At 39.8% G+C, this 5957-nt stretch overlaps 1 protein-coding gene across 2 annotated transcripts in view; it reads left to right on the top strand.

Moving 5' to 3' along the window:
* Positions 1 to 5444: 5444 nt before the first annotated feature.
* oxr1a (oxidation resistance 1a) overlaps positions 5445 to 5957 on the top strand; it is a 199495-nt gene continuing 198982 nt past the window's right edge. Inside the window, exon 1 of one of the 2 annotated variants that reach the window (XM_020611663.1) lies at positions 5445 to 5586. The gene's annotated coding sequence lies outside the window, so the exon portion shown is untranslated. The remainder of the gene's footprint in view (positions 5587 to 5957) is intronic. The other variant, XM_020611666.1, reaches the window with a different exon arrangement.

Here is a 5957-nt window from a genome sequence, read left to right on the forward strand (position 1 = left end):
CCCTGATTTGAACCTGGGCCGCAGCGAAGGGAGCGAAAAGACAAACACAGAGGCCTCTAGCCAAAGTACTATACATAGATAATGACATCACACTGTACAACATAAAAGAGGGTGTAAAATATGACAGAATAATGGCGGTTTGAAGCACTTGGCCGTGTAACAAACATGCTGGCCTAGAGTCTATTGTGGTGGACAGATTAATTAAACCCCCCTCAGAGGGAAGCGAGCAGGTTGGCCAAGTGGGCTCAGGATTTCTTGGAGGGGTAGGAGGGAGGTAGGAGCCGATGAGAGTTAGCACGCACCCATGGGTGGTCGATACTATTCTGTAGTGAAAGGCGATCAATAGGCCTGTGGTGAAGCAGCTTACAATTGTATTCACTTCTGTAAAGGCCTGTTGTGGTGGCAATCCCCAAACCCAGTGGTCCTGTGGTGAAGCAGCTTAGTGCCTTAACCACTAGCCTAAACACAAACCACAGCACATAAATAAAACTACACCGGACAGGAAAGCACGATCACCCCACCAAAACCCAGGGTAGCACACCGTTACATGAGCCAGAGTGACAAGCGTCGGCCCGTGCCCTCACCTTTGACCCTCTATCCCAATGGATAGATAGTCAATGGACGATTACGGGGAGAGTTGAAGAATTCCCCTAACCTAACGCTTAACCTAACACCTAACTTCACCCTAACCTTAAACCATGTTGCCACCCTAAAATTCAGTGATTTCCCAAGTGCCCACAATGTGAGTGTGTTAACAGGTTTCGGTCCCCATAATGTAAGCAATACAAAGGCACTGATGCACGCACACTGGAGATGTTCCTTCATGTAGCTTAAATCAAATCATAATTGAGATAGCATGGCATGCTGGATAAAAAGCCATTTCCTGTTTGTCTTATCTGTTTTGTCACATAGAACAGGTTAACTGAGTGACATTTCCGCACCAGGCTATCTTTATCACCAAAGGGCATGGCCAAATGCTGCTTTGGCATTCACATCTCACAGCATGTCAGCTTGCTTTTATTAAATCCACCTGGCTGAATGGTTATATGATGTTACAGCCCCAGCTCAAAGGAAAACTACTGTGTTGAAAAGTAGCTATGGTTTTAAGCCATGTGGTTCAGTGGTGTTGGTCAGCTGGTCTGACAGTTTGTCTGTTGATGCACCACTTTGGTACAGAATAAAATATCAGCACAGATGTTGGATGGATTGCTATGAAATTTTGTGCAGATTTCCATGGCCCCAGATGATAAAGCCTATATTCTCTAATGATCTCTAGCAGATCCAGCCTCACATGTACTTTGTGTTTACTGCTAATTAACTAATGTTAGTGTCCTAGCACACTAAATTAAATGTAGTTGGTAATCTGTCATTTGGCTAATTGTCACATTTCTTCAGAATCAGAATCAGCTTTATTCGCCGGGTGTGTTGGACACGAGGAATTTGACTCTGGTACAGGGGCTCTCAATATGTATGTACATATCCTTATGTAAGGCAATAGGAAAGGGCAAATAAACTATATACCAATATAAGGCTGTATAGTATAGCAAAATAAACAGTATAAACAAAGCAATAACCAATGCAAACAGACAAAGGAATTTTCATTAAGAAATGAGATAAAAATAAGAATAAAAAATAGAGTACTTAGAGATAGAGACCTGTACGGATCTGTATAATCTGTATGAGGTATATTTACAGGTATTGCACTGAGGGTTATTGTCCAGTCATTCTCTCGTGGGTTAGGTGTTAATCAGAGTGACGGCTCGGGGGAAGAAACTATCCTTGTTGTCTCGACGCACAGTGACCTGTAACACTGTCCAGAGGGATGGAGTTCAAACAGATTGTGTCCAGGGTGTGAGGGGTCTGCAGTGATCCTCTCCATCCTCTTTATGACACATGAGGAGTACAGGTCCTCCATGGAGGGCAGGCTCTCACCAATGACCTTTTCTGCAGTCCTCACTGTCCGCTGAAATCTGTACTTGTCCTGTTTGGTTGCTGAGCCAAACCAGACAGTGATGGAGGTGCAGAGAACAGACTCGATGATTCCTCTGTAGAACTGTATCAGCAGCTCCTGGGGCAGGTTGAACTTCCTGTGCTGGTGCAGGAAGTACATCCTCTACTGTGCCTTCTTGGTGATGGTCCTGATGTTGGACGTCCACTTCAGGTCCTGGGAGATAGTGGAGCCCAGGAACTTGAAGGACTTTACTGCTGATACAGTGCTGCCAAGTATGGTGAGGGGGGGGTTAAGGTTCAGATATGGTGGAAACACCAGTGTCTCCTACCTGGATCTATTTGGTCTGAAAGGGCTATGGTAGAAGAGGCTTTCAAATCCTTTACTGAAGTAATTTTACTCAATGTAAAAGTACAGAAGTATCACAAAATGTACTTAAAGTATCAAAGTAAAAGCACTAGTATAAAGGAGGATAAAATGAAAACACTCAAGTACAAATACAGTGCCTCAAAATTATATTTAAGTAAAGAAATTGAAAAAATACATTATAGGGCTAAAGTGATTGTCAGGGCTGTTGCACAAATGCCTTGTGGTGTCCACCAGCAAACTAATTTGCGCCCATCCATTTATAGTTTTATAATAGGTCTGAGAAATATAAAACACTTACATACACTTAACGTTATTGCTGCAGTGAAGTGTTCTTAAACTAATTTCTAATGAATGGATTTGTTGTTCCATGAAAGACACGACTATATATTGTGCATCTACAGTATTTTATTCTATGATTCAGTGTGATAAGGTATACGGAGGGCCTTTATTTGTCAGGAAATGCACTGTCTCCTTTATTTATTTATGAGTGAGCTCAGGGGTGTCCAGGACTGCAGGTATCACAGGCATCAGTCTTCAGGTTCCATGCAGCGTTCATCGATTTTAGCCCCTCACTGCTGAAGTGCGCCATCAATCAGTACAGTAACAAGTCTTCATTTATACTTGAGAAATGCAGTTTCCAACTGAGTGGGCACAAAGTCCTGGTGATGTCAGTGTGGCTAGAGAGGCATTTGATCATGAGCCTCAGCTCATCACGAGAGAGATCCACTAGAAAGGAAGCAGTGCTATATATGAGGTTCTGTCACCCCATGGCCACAAACATAATGTAAAGCAAAAAGCCTAAGTGGTTTCAGTTCATCGCTGCCAGGACTTTACTGTTATTTTGTAGTCCTACACTTTCACAGAGAGAATTTTCCTCATTAACAGTGTTAGCTGATGGAGCTACATTAAAGGATGTCGTAATGCTTCTAGAAGCCTTTCAATGAACTACTAGTGTACAATTTGTGAACCGAAGGTGCTGTATTTACTGTATGTCCATATTCATAACGCAGAATCAGTACAGCTTTGTGTATTATATCTCAACACTGTAACTACAATATTCTGATAGAATGTATGACATCCCTGTGGGCCAAGTGAATTACTTTTATATTTAGTGTTGTCACATTAAATTTTTGTTGGACTATTATATAGAAAAAATGCCAGAAAGCCATTTAGATTTATTGCAAATACTGTTACCATTTAAAATATTAAATTGACTCTACTCCTGAAAATAAAATGGTTATCAATAGAGAGATGTGGGAAATGTAAAACTCACAAAGATACTATGATGAGTACCGTGGGAATGTATAAAAATTTTTGGGAAGAGTCTTTTTTGTCAAATTTTTGAACATTTGAATATTACAATTGTTTTTTGTCCAAAACTGTGCATACAGAGGGAGACATCTAATGATTTAAGTACAGATGAAAGAGATGTGGTGTTGATTCTGTCCAAAAGGTTATATTAAAATATTGGATAGTGAAATGTTTCTAAAATATTAATGACTGAACAACTGAATTTGTTTTAATTGTTAAATTTGAAAAAAAAAAAAGGCTCATAGCATTAACAATGAGTTAGATGTGTTTAATACAAAATGGGGAAAAATCAAAAGTTACCTACATAATTTGTTGGTTAAAAATAACCAAGACAGTAATACAGATAATGTTATGTATTAGTACATATACTGTATGTTAGGACATAATAGATTTATGAATTAATTGAGTCTTATTAATTATTTCCTTACTGAGAACAATTCAAGGTCAAAGGTCAAAGTGTTTATTTGTCATATGCACAGTTAGGAAACGTGCTTCCCTGTACAATGAAATTCTTACTTTGCCGTCCACATGAATGCCACAAAATACAACTGAAAATGAAATTCATTGATAAATTACATTTAATTGTCTAGGTTGGAGGAAGGGTTGGAATATTTGTTGTGTTTTGTTTTTGTTTTGGTTGCCTTTGTTGTTGATGTTTGTTTGCCTGAATTGTTCACTTAATTGTCTTAGTTTGTATATTAAATATTTTTAAAGGTTCTTTTGGGACTAACACTGTTTTAGTTATTAAACTTACAATATAACCTTATCTTATTATATAGCAATACACTGTGTTTGATGTGCCTACTAAAGAGTCTGTATTTTCTAGTAACCTCACTATGGTTTATTGTTGATTTATTTTTCTTTTTGCCATGAGTGTTAACTATTTGTTTAATAGTCACGCAGGGGCTTATAGCAGTTATGAGTTGACTGTGTAAGCGAACACTGAGTTCATATTGCAAGAAAACCATTTATTTTTTATTTCTTTTTGATTGAACTTTCAACAGAGGTAGAAAGAAAGTACAATTGCTCAAGTAATATATTTATATAAAAAGTACTTGTACTACTTTCTGTTTCTACTCCATTTCACAAAGTAACATTGTACTTTTCACTCAACTACACTTCTCTGTCAGTTAACAATACACAATGAAATGTGCCAAAGAATGGGTGAGCTATGGAAGCTCAGATTTCAAGTTTAATGATGTTTGACCCATCATTTGGCCACAAAGATCAGACTATGTCATCATAAATCTTCAGGTCTCCCTAACAAGCAGCACCATTTTCCAAACCAAACCTATCCTAAAATGCACATTCCATGATTTCATAGACACCATTACAAGGGCAAAATGCAGGCCTGGCATAGTTAAATATACTCAGTGGCAACAGGACAGCCAGGGCCCCCTGTCTGCTGGCACTTACTAAGATGATGTGTCAGTGTTATCTTGTTAAGCCACTCTGGTCATGATGGTCCAGACGACATGACACACTATGATAAATGGCTTCTACTCTCTCCCTACTGTCCTACTAATATCATATCAACTAGAAAAACCACTCTGAGGTACAACACAATGTTTCCTTATCAAGTATGTTTATTTTACCTACTACTTCATAGGTTTGATGATACTTTTACTTGCCGCTAAATCATCTCATCATACTGATTATACTAACTGATGAATATGAGTACTTCTTCCACTGAATAGAGATACTTCCCAGGATGACAAACCCTCCCTCCTCTCCCCCTCGCCTTGCTGGGACGCCTGCTTGGTATGGTCCGTTCCTCCCCTATCCTACGTGTCACCGATGGTAGTTCCTATTGGGAGAAGGTCAAATGACTTCGCATGTCTACTTCTGTGTACATTCCCGTTATGGTGCGCGCCTGATGAAGAAGCGCTTACTAAGTCGTGCGTCCGAATATGTTTGCGAGCATCTGAAGCGGCTCATCGCATTATGTCCCTGTGAAAGTAAGTACTGGTGCACCGCGGCGCGTGCGTTATCTCCCAGACCATTCACCTGGCTTCTGTTTTGATATGGTCGGATAAGCCGTTTCCTTACAAAGGTTTAATGCTTGTAAAGTGTTGTGTTTTCCTGCAGCTGGCGCAGCTCAGGAGCTCAGCTGGTTTAAAAGCAGCTCTTTGGGGATGCTGATTCTTGGGATGCTCCCAGGCGCTGCAGGTGAAATTCAGGTGAAGGGTTGCTGTTTATATCGTTTAGCTGTAGTTATATGCTACTAATAATGGGCATCATATATATGTTCTACCTTTAGCATTGCTGGTAGTAATACTTCTGCAATGTCTCTGTGGGACAGGCAGCATTAATACAAGCAAAACGAATA

This window comes from Monopterus albus, unplaced genomic scaffold (genome assembly GCF_001952655.1).
Source record: "Monopterus albus unplaced genomic scaffold, M_albus_1.0 scaffold116.1, whole genome shotgun sequence".
NCBI classification, from domain to species: domain Eukaryota; kingdom Metazoa; phylum Chordata; class Actinopteri; order Synbranchiformes; family Synbranchidae; genus Monopterus; species Monopterus albus.